Source organism: Ambystoma mexicanum, chromosome 13 (assembly GCF_040938575.1).
Source record: "Ambystoma mexicanum isolate Mex_15411 chromosome 13, UKY_AmexF1_1, whole genome shotgun sequence".
In the NCBI taxonomy this organism is placed as follows: Eukaryota; Metazoa; Chordata; class Amphibia; order Caudata; family Ambystomatidae; genus Ambystoma; species Ambystoma mexicanum.
The window spans coordinates 342,733,819-342,747,721 of record NC_090938.1 but is presented as its reverse complement, the minus strand read 5'-3'; the positions used below and the strand labels follow the sequence as shown (position 1 = coordinate 342,747,721).

The 13,903-nt window shown below is 48.7% G+C and overlaps 3 non-coding genes across 3 annotated transcripts; all 3 read left to right on the top strand.

The window, feature by feature from the left end:
* Positions 1-3,957: 3,957 nt before the first annotated feature.
* On the top strand, positions 3,958-4,030 carry TRNAR-ACG (transfer RNA arginine (anticodon ACG)). Its single transcript has one exon. It is a non-coding gene; the product is annotated as a tRNA-Arg (tRNA).
* Positions 4,031-8,936: 4,906 nt separating this feature from the next.
* On the top strand, positions 8,937-9,009 carry TRNAR-ACG (transfer RNA arginine (anticodon ACG)). Its single transcript has one exon. It is a non-coding gene; the product is annotated as a tRNA-Arg (tRNA).
* Positions 9,010-9,320: 311 nt separating this feature from the next.
* On the top strand, positions 9,321-9,393 carry TRNAR-ACG (transfer RNA arginine (anticodon ACG)). The gene has a single exon. It is a non-coding gene; the product is annotated as a tRNA-Arg (tRNA).
* The last annotated feature ends 4,510 nt before the right edge of the window (positions 9,394-13,903 follow it).

Genomic DNA, 13,903 nt, shown 5'->3' with positions numbered 1-13,903 from the left:
TTCCCTGTTCGTCCAAAACCATCAAGGACCACATTGACACCCTTGCTCTGAATCTGGCCGACTTCTGTAACCATTCCATCACCTGTGGAATCTTCCCCTCCACTCTGAAGCATTCTCTTGTGCACCCTCTTCTCAAAAATTTCACAGCCGACCCCTCCGGCCCGGCTAACTTCGCAGGTTTCTATCACTCCTTTCCAGGGCAAACTCTTGGAAAAGCTGACCATCTCCCAGCTTAATCTTCACACCGACTCTGTTGGTTGTCTCCATGACCATCAGCCTGGCTTCAGAGCTGTCAGAAGCATGGAAACTGCTCTCCTGAACACCTGTGAAGACCTGCTGTCCAACCATGACTCTAACATCCCTTTTGGGTCCTCATCCTACTCGATTTCTCTTCTGCCTTTGACACGGTCAACCATGCCATCCTGCTCAACTGTCTCCGTGATAAGCCGGGTATCACTGATCAGGCCCTGGCCTGGATGACCTCTTTCCACTCTGATCGGCCCTCCCAGGTCCAACTTGGGTCCTTCCTTTTCGCCATCTCATTCTCTACTTGTGGTGTTCCCCACGGGTCTAACCTCTCTCCCTGGCTGTTCAACCAATACCTGGCACCCATTTCCCACCGCATTGCAGCTCTCTGCTTCAACTTTCAGTGCTATGCGGATGACACTCTGCTTGTTTTCAGGCTTCCCTCCCTCATCTCTGACCGTCTGTCTGCCATCCAGGACTGGTCTGCCGCCAATGATCTCTGCCTTAATCCCATTTAGGCAGAGATTCTCCTCATCGGCACACCTGCACCCTCCTTTCCTGCCACTCTCTGGCCGGCCTCCCTTGGCCCTCTTCCTGCTCCCACCTTTGAGGCTAAGAACCTTGGGGTCATCTTCGACTCCACACTCTCCTTTTCTTCTCACATCTCTGACATCTCTAAGAAGTCAAACTACCAACTGTACATTTGCAGAGGTATTGTTCCTTTCCTCTCCTTCCCCCAGAAGCTTACTGTATCTAGAGCTCTGATTCTCTCTAGGCTAGACTACTGCAACAGCCTCTTTCTAAATCTGCCTGCTTCTTCTCTCTGTCCTCTGCAACTCATCCAGAACAGGACTGCAAGACGTTTCCTTGGTCTGAAGCCCAGGGATCGTATCTCTCCAGCCCTGAAATCTTTTCATTGCTCCCAGTGGCTGCAAGGGTTAAATTCAAGTCCCTCTGCATTGTCCACAAGGCTTACTGGGGCCTGGGTCCAAAATACCTTCAACTCTCCCTCCGTAAATACCTTCCCACTCGAGCTCTTTTCTCCTCCACCTCCAACTCCCTCAGGGCCGGTCGCTTCTCCAAGCAACGAGTTGGGGGTAGATCTCTTTCCTCAGCTGGGGCCTCCCTCTGGAACAGCCTGCCTGCCACACTGAAACTTGAGGAGAACCATCTCTGGTTCCGGAAGCACCTCAAGACCTTCCTCTTTGCTTCTGCCTTTGCTCTTCCGCTCCCCTGCTGATCTGTCTGCTTCGGCTCCGTGCACCTGGCTACCCTCTGATTTCGGGCCAAGGTCCCTGCCCACCCAGCCGCACACCTGCACTGCCTCCTGGCAACCCTTGCACGCAATCCTTGCACTTGGGTCTGTATCTGTAACCCTACAGTGCCCTTACCTGCACTTATCAGACACCCCTTGTCTGCGCTTTAAACCTCGCACTTGCCACCCTGCTGGCTGCGCTACCAGTTGTTGTTGTTTTTATCCCTTCCTAGGCACGTTCCACCTCGCCCCTCTCCTTGCACTTTCCTCCCTCCCTCTCCCCTGCACTTGAGCATTCTCAATGTCACTGGGCCTAGGAAGATCGCTGTTTTGTCCTCCCTTCTTCCCCTCCCTTGCCTCGTCACGCTCTGAAACACGCGTGTATGAGTACGATTCAAATACAATATCATGTCATATCATAGCAGGAATCTATAGATCTGAAGATACGCAACTCCTTCAATCATTCATTGCAAACAGTAACAAACAAGGATAATTCCTCAGTGGTGTGATGGAGGCCCTTAACAGGTCTGAGGGATGTCCCCAACATCTGGAACACGATTTATCCTCCCATTACACCACTAATGAAACTTCTTTGCCTTCTCCATTGTTCAGGACGTTTTGGCATGTGCCAATTTGCACTGGACGCAGATCCCCTGCCGCTAAGGCCTCTTGGCCATGACCTTTTAGCACTGCTATGATTTGGCAAGTGAAGAATCACAACATAGGGCCACCACTAGATGCAATGTGATGTACGCTATCTGCCAAGATGGGCTACGTGCTACATGCCAACATACAGAAAGCGGAGTCTTTACTTTTTGAAGGGTCTTCCTGTGAAAGGGCTGTTTGGCGCTTACATGGCAGAATGCATGGACCTCAGAATAGAATACTTTGTGCATCTACCTACATCTGAAGAGACACTGTCAAAGGGGCGCCTGTTCACTTTGACTGCCTGTCTGATCTTGAACAACTAGCGTAGGTCTGGGGTAAGTTGAAGACTCAACAAACACGTACCTTAACTCGGTAGTGATATGAAGATATGGAAAGGCTGGGCGAAATCTATTGGGATCAAAGGACCTCGTGTCACCTTGCCAGTCTACAGTGGTTTGATGGATAGGGGTACAGTGGGGTGGGGCAGTGGGTAGGGTAGGTGTACAGTGGTGTGGGATATTGTGGGTAGCGAAGAGTGGGGTAGGTGTAGAGTGGTTTGGGGTATAGTCAGTGGTGGTAGAGTAGGGTGGGGATAAGGGTAGATTGGGTGAGAGGGGAGAGGTGGGAATAGAGGGGGTGGGGTAGTGAGTTAAGGTCAGGTAGAATTGGGTAAGATTTTTGTTATTATACCGGTAGCCATTTACAGCGGCAATTAAGCCATTAACTCACAGCAGACTGCTTAGAAACAACATAGATACCAGGGGTTGAGTTTTGGGTGGGAGGGGCAAGGAGTGGGTGGGAATGGCCAAAGAGGTAAGCATGGCCCAAGGCAGTCAATTAGACAATAAACAACCAACAATATTTAACAAATAAATAACCCAAAAAAAAACAAGTCGTGTGTCCCTCTTCACATGTCATCTCCCTCCTACCTGTACTTCAATGCAACGGTTTCGGCTTATAGGTGGTGCTTAAAATGCACAGTAGGCCATGTACCTTCATTGCACCGGTGTTGTATACTAAACTGTTCCCCATGATAGACTGCTCGCCTGGTGTTCGGCAATCTTGGAGCCCCAACCCAACACCCTGACACAGCGATCGCCAAAAGGAAATAAAAATGTGCTGAAATGCTCCAGCCGGGCTTCTTAGTCCTGCTCTCTAAGAGGAAGGCTGCAGCTCAATAAAACACCTTTTAAGAAGTAAACAAAAAATTGTATTCAATATATTATATGTTATTTCTTAAAGTGAAAAACCCCATTTTATGTCTCTCACTTGTTGCATGTTTCGCGTTTCTGTGGCATGCACGTCGAGTACTCCTTGGCACGCCTATCACTCAGGCCTTATCTGTTTCATATCTGTATGGCACTTTTGGGGTTGATCTGGGTACAGATCATCCTCTCCCGCGGATTTAACACTGAAGAGCACCGAGCACATAAAATGGTACAATACTAAAAAGTGAAAACAGTCTAAATCTGTTATTTGCGCATGAAAATGTGAGTGCTATAGTACAATAAATGAGATGCTTGGTCCGTAAAACTCGCCAGAAAATACGTGCAGACAGTTGCAATCCGGGCAGTATCTGATGCCAAATGTGTTCTTTGTCAGATGTGTGTATGTATTGTTTTCAATAAAGTATTTAAAAATGAGCCTTCTTTAACACATGTCACACGCCTGCTTATTGTGTGTTGGTAGCGTTTTTCCTACCTCTCGCTGTAAAAATGAGAACAAAGTTTCTCGTGATGTCTCAGGCAGCCCGACCTGAGCCTCTGGTTCGTAACAAAAGTGCTGAATGCAGCGGACAGTGCAGCAGCGGGCCAGTGGCGCAATGGATAACGTGTCTGCCTACGGAGCAGAAGATTCCAGGTTCGACTCCTGGCTGGCTCGTTCAAATGCTGCCTTTTTGTTCTGTATTTAAAAATGAGCCTTCTCACGCAAGGCACTCGAAAGCTCATTGTGTGTTTGTAGTCACTGTTGCAGCGTGTTTCTACCTCTACTCGGGAGAAAAAATGGGAACTACGTTATTTCTCATGATGTCTCTAACACATGGCACACGCCTGCTCATTGTCAGTTCGTAGGCGTGTTTTCAACCACCTCTCCTTATAAAAATGAGAACTAAGTTGCTCATGATGGCTCAATCCGCATGATGAGCCTCTGCGTCGTAACAAAAGTGCTGATTCCAAGAGTCACTGCAGCAGAGGGCCAGTGGCGCAATGGATAACGCGTCTGCCTACGCAGCAGAAGATTCCAGTTTCGACTCCTGGCTGGCTCGTTTGCATGCTGCCTTTTTGTTCTAGAAAGTATTTAAAAATGAGCCTTGCCACGCATGGCACACAAAAGCACATTGTTTGTTCGTAGTTAGTGCGTTTTTTCTACCTCTCCTCTGGGAAAAATGAGAACTAAGTTTCTCATGATGGCACACGCTCGCTCACCTGCTCATTGTGGGCTTGTAGCGTTTTTTTCTACCTCTCCTTGTAAAAATGAGAAGTACGTTTCTCACTGTGTCTCAAGCAGGAAACTTCTGTTTCGTTACAAAAGTGCTGACTCCTGCTCACGCTGTAGCAGCGGTCCAGTGGCGCAATGGATAACACATTTGACTAATTCCAGGTTGACTCCTGGCTGGCTCGATCATAGGCTGCCTTTTTGATTTATTCAATATGTATACATGGTCGAAGGCTGCAGACAGGCCCAGTAACAAGAGGAGGGCTTGCTTCTTGGCATCTTTGATATCAACCTGTTGAATCTTTAGGTCCAGTAAGGCCGATTCAGTGCCGTGGCTTGGTTGGAAACCAGATTGGCGCAAGCCCAGGAGATTGTGTGATTCCAGTCAAAACAGGTTCTTCCCTGTTCGTCCAAAACCATCAAGGACCACATTGACACCCTTGCTCTGAATCTGGCCGACTTCTGTAACCATTCCATCACCTGTGGAATCTTCCCCTCCACTCTGAAGCATTCTCTTGTGCACCCTCTTCTCAAAAATTCCACAGCCGACCCCTCCGGCCCGGCTAACTTCGCAGGTTTCTATCACTCCTTTCCAGGGCAAACTCTTGGAAAAGCTGACCATCTCCCAGCTTAATCTTCACACCGACTCTGTTGGTTGTCTCCATGACCATCAGCCTGGCTTCAGAGCTGTCAGAAGCATGGAAACTGCTCTCCTGAACACCTGTGAAGACCTGCTGTCCAACCATGACTCTAACATCCCTTTTGGGTCCTCATCCTACTCGATTTCTCTTCTGCCTTTGACACGGTCAACCATGCCATCCTGCTCAACTGTCTCCGTGATAAGCCGGGTATCACTGATCAGGCCCTGGCCTGGATGACCTCTTTCCACTCTGATCGGCCCTCCCAGGTCCAACTTGGGTCCTTCCTTTTCGCCATCTCATTCTCTACTTGTGGTGTTCCCCACGGGTCTAACCTCTCTCCCTGGCTGTTCAACCAATACCTGGCACCCATTTCCCACCGCATTGCAGCTCTCTGCTTCAACTTTCAGTGCTATGCGGATGACACTCTGCTTGTTTTCAGGCTTCCCTCCCTCATCTCTGACCGTCTGTCTGCCATCCAGGACTGGTCTGCCGCCAATGATCTCTGCCTTAATCCCATTTAGGCAGAGATTCTCCTCATCGGCACACCTGCACCCTCCTTTCCTGCCACTCTCTGGCCGGCCTCCCTTGGCCCTCTTCCTGCTCCCACCTTTGAGGCTAAGAACCTTGGGGTCATCTTCGACTCCACACTCTCCTTTTCTTCTCACATCTCTGACATCTCTAAGAAGTCAAACTACCAACTGTACATTTGCAGAGGTATTGTTCCTTTCCTCTCCTTCCCCCGGAAGCTTACTGTATCTAGAGCTCTGATTCTCTCTAGGCTAGACTACTGCAACAGCCTCTTTCTAAATCTGCCTGCTTCTTCTCTCTGTCCTCTGCAACTCATCCAGAACAGGACTGCAAGACGTTTCCTTGGTCTGAAGCCCAGGGATCGTATCTCTCCAGCCCTGAAATCTTTTCATTGCTCCCAGTGGCTGCAAGGGTTAAATTCAAGTCCCTCTGCATTGTCCACAAGGCTTACTGGGGCCTGGGTCCAAAATACCTTCAACTCTCCCTCCGTAAATACCTTCCCACTCGAGCTCTTTTCTCCTCCACCTCCAACTCCCTCAGGGCCGGTCGCTTCTCCAAGCAACGAGTTGGGGGTAGATCTCTTTCCTCAGCTGGGGCCTCCCTCTGGAACAGCCTGCCTGCCACACTGAAACTTGAGGAGAACCATCTCTGGTTCCGGAAGCACCTCAAGACCTTCCTCTTTGCTTCTGCCTTTGCTCTTCCGCTCCCCTGCTGATCTGTCTGCTTCGGCTCCGTGCACCTGGCTACCCTCTGATTTCGGGCCAAGGTCCCTGCCCACCCAGCCGCACACCTGCACTGCCTCCTGGCAACCCTTGCACGCAATCCTTGCACTTGGGTCTGTATCTGTAACCCTACAGTGCCCTTACCTGCACTTATCAGACACCCCTTGTCTGCGCTTTAAACCTCGCACTTGCCACCCTGCTGGCTGCGCTACCAGTTGTTGTTTTTATCCCTTCCTCGGCACGTTCCACCTCGCCCCTCTCCTTGCACTTTCCTCCCTCCCTCTACCCTGCACTTGAGCATTCTCAATGTCACTGGGCCTAGGAAGATCGCTGTTTTGTCCTCCCTTCTTCCCCTCCCTTGCCTCGTCACGCTCTGAAACACGCGTGTATGAGTACGATTCAAATACAATATCATGTCATATCATAGCAGGAATCTATAGATCTGAAGATACGCAACTCCTTCAATCATTCATTGCAAACAGTAACAAACAAGGATGATTCCTCAGTGGTGTGATGGAGGCCCTTAACAGGTCTGAGGGATGTCCCCAACATCTGGAACACGATTTATCCTCCCATTACACCACTAATGAAACTTCTTTGCCTTCTCCATTGTTCAGGACGTTTTGGCATGTGCCAATTTGCACTGGACGCAGATCCCCTGCCGCAGAGGCCTCTTGGCCATGACCTTTTAGCACTGCTATGATTTGGCAAGTGAAGAATCACAACATGGGGCCACCACTAGATGCAATGTGATGTACGCTATCTGCCAAGATGGGCTACGTGCTACATGCCAACATACAGAAAGCGGAGTCTTTACTTTTTGAAGGGTCTTCCCGTGAAAGGGCTGTTTGGCGCTTACATGGCAGAATGCATGGACCTCAGAATAGAATACTTTGTGCATCTACCTACATCCGAAGAGACACTGTCAAAGGCGTGCCTGTTCACTTTGACTGCCTGTCTGATCTTGAACAACTAGCGTAGGTCTGGGGTAAGTTGATGACTCAACAAACACGTACCTTAACTCGGTAGTGATCTGAAGATATGGAAAGGCTGGGCGAAATCTATTGGGATCAAAGGACCTCGTGTCACCTTGCCAGTCTACAGTGGTTTGATGGATAGGGGTACAGTGGGGTGGGGCAGTGGGTAGGGTAGGTGTACAGTGGTGTGGGATATTGTGGGTAGCGAAGAGTGGGGTAGGTGTAGAGTGGTTTGGGGTATAGTCAGTGGTGGTAGAGTAGGGTGGGGATAAGGGTAGATTGGGTGAGAGGGGAGAGGTGGGAATAGAGGGGGTGGGGTAGTGAGTTAAGGACAGGTAGAATTGGGTAAGATTTTTGTTATTATACCGGTAGCCATTTACAGCGGCAATTAAGCCATTAACTCACAGCAGACTGCTTAGAAACAACATAGATACCAGGGGTTGAGTTTTGGGTGGGAGGGGCAAGGAGTGGGTGGGAATGGCCAAAGAGGTAAGCATGGCCCAAGGCAGTCAATTAGACGATAAACAACCAACAATATTTAACAAATAAATAACCCAAAAAAAAACAAGTCGTGTGTCCCTCTTCACATGTCATCTCCCTCCTACCTGTACTTCAATGCAACGGTTTCGGCTTATAGGTGGTGCTTAAAATGCAGAGTAGGCCATGTGCCTTCATCGCACCGGTGTTGTATACTAAACTGTTCCCCATGATAGACTGCTCGCCTGGTGTTCGGCAATCTTGGAGCCCCAACCCAACACCCTGACACAGCGATCGCCAAAAGGAAATAAAAATGTGCTGAAATGCTCCAGCCGGGCTTCTTAGTCCTGCTCTCTAAGAGGAAGGCTGCAGCTCAATAAAACACCTTTTAAGAAGTAAACAAAAAATTGTATTCAATATATTATATGTTATTTCTTAAAGTGAAAAACCCCATTTTATGTCTCTCACTTATTGCATGTTTCGCGTTTCTGTGGCATGCACGTCGAGTACTCCTTGGCACGCCTATCACTCAGGCCTTATCTGTTTCATATCTGTATGGCACTTTTGGGGTTGATCTGGGTACAGATCATCCTCTCCGCGGATTTAACACTGAAGAGCACCGAGCACATAAAATGGTACAATACTAAAAAGTGAAAACATTCTAAATCTGTTATTTGCGCATGAAAATGTGAGTGCTATCGTACAATAAATGAGATGCTTGGTCCGTAGAACTCGCCAGAAAATACGTGCAGAGAGTTGCAATCCGGGCAGTATCTGATGCCAAATGCGTTCTTTGTCAGATGTTTGTATGTATTGTTTTCAATAAAGTATTTAAAAATGAGCCTTCTTTAACACATGTCACACGCCTGCTTATTGTGTGTTGGTAGCGTTTTTCCTACCTCTCGCTGTAAAAATGAGAACAAAGTTTCTCGTGATGTCTCAGGCAGCCCGACCTGAGCCTCTGGTTCGTAACAAAAGTGCTGAATGCAGCTCACAGTGCAGCAGCGGGCCAGTGGCGCAATGGATAACGCGTCTGCCTACGGAGCAGAAGATTCCAGGTTCGACTCCTGGCTGGCTCGTTCAAATGCTGCCTTTTTGTTCTGTATTTAAAAATGAGCCTTCTCACGCAAGGCACTCGAAGCTCATTGTGTGTTTGTAGTCACTGTTGCAGCGTGTTTCTACCTCTACTCGGGAGAAAAAATGGGAACTACGTTATTTCTCATGATGTCTCTAACACATGGCACACGCCTGCTCATTGTCAGTTCGTAGGCGTGTTTTCAACCACCTCTCCTTATAAAAATGAGAACTAAGTTGCTCATGATGGCTCAATCCGCATGATGAGCCTCTGCGTCGTAACAAAAGTGCTGATTCCAAGAGTAACTGCAGCAGAGGGCCAGTGGCGCAATGGATAACGCGTCTGCCTACGGAGCAGAAGATTCCAGGTTCGACTCCTGGCGGGCTCGTTCGCATGCTGCCTTTTTGTTCTAGAAAGTATTTAAAAATGAGCCTTGTCACGCATGGCACACAAAAGCACATTGTTTGTTCGTAGTTAGTGCGTTTTTTCTACCTCTCCTCTGGGAAAAATGAGAACTAAGTTTCTCATGATGGCACACGCTCGCTCACCTGCTCATTGTGGGCTTGTAGCGTTTTTTTCTACCTCTCCTTGTAAAAATGAGAAGTACGTTTCTCACTGTGTCTCAAGCAGGAAACTTCTGTTTCGTTACAAAAGTGCTGACTCCTGCTCACGCTGTAGCAGCGGTCCAGTGGCGCAATGGATAACACATTTGACTAATTCCAGGTTGACTCCTGGCTGGCTCGATCATAGGCTGCCTTTTTGATTTATTCAATATGTATACATGGTCGAAGGCTGCAGACAGGCCCAGTAACAAGAGGAGGGCTTGCTTCTTGGCATCTTTGATATCATCCTGTTGAATCTTTAGGTCCAATAAGGCCGATTCAGTGCCGTGGCTTGGTTGGAAACCAGATTGGCGCAAGCCCAGGAGATTGTGTGATTCCAGTCAAAACAGGTTCTTCCCTGTTCGTCCAAAACCATCAAGGACCACATTGACACCCTTGCTCTGAATCTGGCCGACTTCTGTAACCATTCCATCACCTGTGGAATCTTCCCCTCCACTCTGAAGCATTCTCTTGTGCACCCTCTTCTCAAAAATTCCACAGCCGACCCCTCCGGCCCGGCTAACTTCGCAGGTTTCTATCACTCCTTTCCAGGGCAAACTCTTGGAAAAGCTGACCATCTCCCAGCTTAATCTTCACACCGACTCTGTTGGTTGTCTCCATGACCATCAGCCTGGCTTCAGAGCTGTCAGAAGCATGGAAACTGCTCTCCTGAACACCTGTGAAGACCTGCTGTCCAACCATGACTCTAACATCCCTTTTGGGTCCTCATCCTACTCGATTTCTCTTCTGCCTTTGACACGGTCAACCATGCCATCCTGCTCAACTGTCTCCGTGATAAGCCGGGTATCACTGATCAGGCCCTGGCCTGGATGACCTCTTTCCACTCTGATCGGCCCTCCCAGGTCCAACTTGGGTCCTTCCTTTTCGCCATCTCATTCTCTACTTGTGGTGTTCCCCACGGGTCTAACCTCTCTCCCTGGCTGTTCAACCAATACCTGGCACCCATTTCCCACCGCATTGCAGCTCTCTGCTTCAACTTTCAGTGCTATGCGGATGACACTCTGCTTGTTTTCAGGCTTCCCTCCCTCATCTCTGACCGTCTGTCTGCCATCCAGGACTGGTCTGCCGCCAATGATCTCTGCCTTAATCCCATTTAGGCAGAGATTCTCCTCATCGGCACACCTGCACCCTCCTTTCCTGCCACTCTCTGGCCGGCCTCCCTTGGCCCTCTTCCTGCTCCCACCTTTGAGGCTAAGAACCTTGGGGTCATCTTCGACTCCACACTCTCCTTTTCTTCTCACATCTCTGACATCTCTAAGAAGTCAAACTACCAACTGTACATTTGCAGAGGTATTGTTCCTTTCCTCTCCTTCCCCCAGAAGCTTACTGTATCTAGAGCTCTGATTCTCTCTAGGCTAGACTACTGCAACAGCCTCTTTCTAAATCTGCCTGCTTCTTCTCTCTGTCCTCTGCAACTCATCCAGAACAGGACTGCAAGACTTTTCCTTGGTCTGAAGCCCAGGGATCGTATCTCTCCAGCCCTGAAATCTTTTCATTGCTCCCAGTGGCTGCAAGGGTTAAATTCAAGTCCCTCTGCATTGTCCACAAGGCTTACTGGGGCCTGGGTCCAAAATACCTTCAACTCTCCCTCCGTAAATACCTTCCCACTCGAGCTCTTTTCTCCTCCACCTCCAACTCCCTCAGGGCCGGTCGCTTCTCCAAGCAACGAGTTGGGGGTAGATCTCTTTCCTCAGCTGGGGCCTCCCTCTGGAACAGCCTGCCTGCCACACTGAAACTTGAGGAGAACCATCTCTGGTTCCGGAAGCACCTCAAGACCTTCCTCTTTGCTTCTGCCTTTGCTCTTCCGCTCCCCTGCTGATCTGTCTGCTTCGGCTCCGTGCACCTGGCTACCCTCTGATTTCGGGCCAAGGTCCCTGCCCACCCAGCCGCACACCTGCACTGCCTCCTGGCAACCCTTGCACGCAATCCTTGCACTTGGGTCTGTATCTGTAACCCTACAGTGCCCTTACCTGCACTTATCAGACACCCCTTGTCTGCGCTTTAAACCTCGCACTTGCCACCCTGCTGGCTGCGCTACCAGTTGTTGTTGTTTTTATCCCTTCCTCGGCACGTTCCACCTCGCCCCTCTCCTTGCACTTTCCTCCCTCCCTCTACCCTGCACTTGAGCATTCTCAATGTCACTGGGCCTAGGAAGATCGCTGTTTTGTCCTCCCTTCTTCCCCTCCCTTGCCTCGTCACGCTCTGAAACACGCGTGTATGAGTACGATTCAAATACAATATCATGTCATATCATAGCAGGAATCTATAGATCTGAAGATACGCAACTCCTTCAATCATTCATTGCAAACAGTAACAAACAAGGATGATTCCTCAGTGGTGTGATGGAGGCCCTTAACAGGTCTGAGGGATGTCCCCAACATCTGGAACACGATTTATCCTCCCATTACACCACTAATGAAACTTCTTTGCCTTCTCCATTGTTCAGGACGTTTTGGCATGTGCCAATTTGCACTGGACGCAGATCCCCTGCCGCTGAGGCCTCTTGGCCATGACCTTTTAGCACTGCTATGATTTGGCAAGTGAAGAATCACAACATGGGGCCACCACTAGATGCAATGTGATGTACGCTATCTGCCAAGATGGGCTACGTGCTACATGCCAACATACAGAAAGCGGAGTCTTTACTTTTTGAAGGGTCTTCCCGTGAAAGGGCTGTTTGGCGCTTACATGGCAGAATGCATGGACCTCAGAATAGAATACTTTGTGCATCTACCTACATCCGAAGAGACACTGTCAAAGGCGTGCCTGTTCACTTTGACTGCCTGTCTGATCTTGAACAACTAGCGTAGGTCTGGGGTAAGTTGATGACTCAACAAACACGTACCTTAACTCGGTAGTGATCTGAAGATATGGAAAGGCTGGGCGAAATCTATTGGGATCAAAGGACCTCGTGTCACCTTGCCAGTCTACAGTGGTTTGATGGATAGGGGTACAGTGGGGTGGGGCAGTGGGTAGGGTAGGTGTACAGTGGTGTGGGATATTGTGGGTAGCGAAGAGTGGGGTAGGTGTAGAGTGGTTTGGGGTATAGTCAGTGGTGGTAGAGTAGGGTGGGGATAAGGGTAGATTGGGTGAGAGGGGAGAGGTGGGAATAGAGGGGGTGGGGTAGTGAGTTAAGGACAGGTAGAATTGGGTAAGATTTTTGTTATTATACCGGTAGCCATTTACAGCGGCAATTAAGCCATTAACTCACAGCAGACTGCTTAGAAACAACATAGATACCAGGGGTTGAGTTTTGGGTGGGAGGGGCAAGGAGTGGGTGGGAATGGCCAAAGAGGTAAGCATGGCCCAAGGCAGTCAATTAGACGATAAACAACCAACAATATTTAACAAATAAATAACCCAAAAAAAAACAAGTCGTGTGTCCCTCTTCACATGTCATCTCCCTCCTACCTGTACTTCAATGCAACGGTTTCGGCTTATAGGTGGTGCTTAAAATGCAGAGTAGGCCATGTGCCTTCATCGCACCGGTGTTGTATACTAAACTGTTCCCCATGATAGACTGCTCGCCTGGTGTTCGGCAATCTTGGAGCCCCAACCCAACACCCTGACACAGCGATCGCCAAAAGGAAATAAAAATGTGCTGAAATGCTCCAGCCGGGCTTCTTAGTCCTGCTCTCTAAGAGGAAGGCTGCAGCTCAATAAAACACCTTTTAAGAAGTAAACAAAAAATTGTATTCAATATATTATATGTTATTTCTTAAAGTGAAAAACCCCATTTTATGTCTCTCACTTATTGCATGTTTCGCGTTTCTGTGGCATGCACGTCGAGTACTCCTTGGCACGCCTATCACTCAGGCCTTATCTGTTTCATATCTGTATGGCACTTTTGGGGTTGATCTGGGTACAGATCATCCTCTCCGCGGATTTAACACTGAAGAGCACCGAGCACATAAAATGGTACAATACTAAAAAGTGAAAACATTCTAAATCTGTTATTTGCGCATGAAAATGTGAGTGCTATCGTACAATAAATGAGATGCTTGGTCCGTAGAACTCGCCAGAAAATACGTGCAGAGAGTTGCAATCCGGGCAGTATCTGATGCCAAATGCGTTCTTTGTCAGATGTTTGTATGTATTGTTTTCAATAAAGTATTTAAAAATGAGCCTTCTTTAACACATGTCACACGCCTGCTTATTGTGTGTTGGTAGCGTTTTTCCTACCTCTCGCTGTAAAAATGAGAACAAAGTTTCTCGTGATGTCTCAGGCAGCCCGACCTGAGCCTCTGGTTCGTAACAAAAGTGCTGAATGCAGCT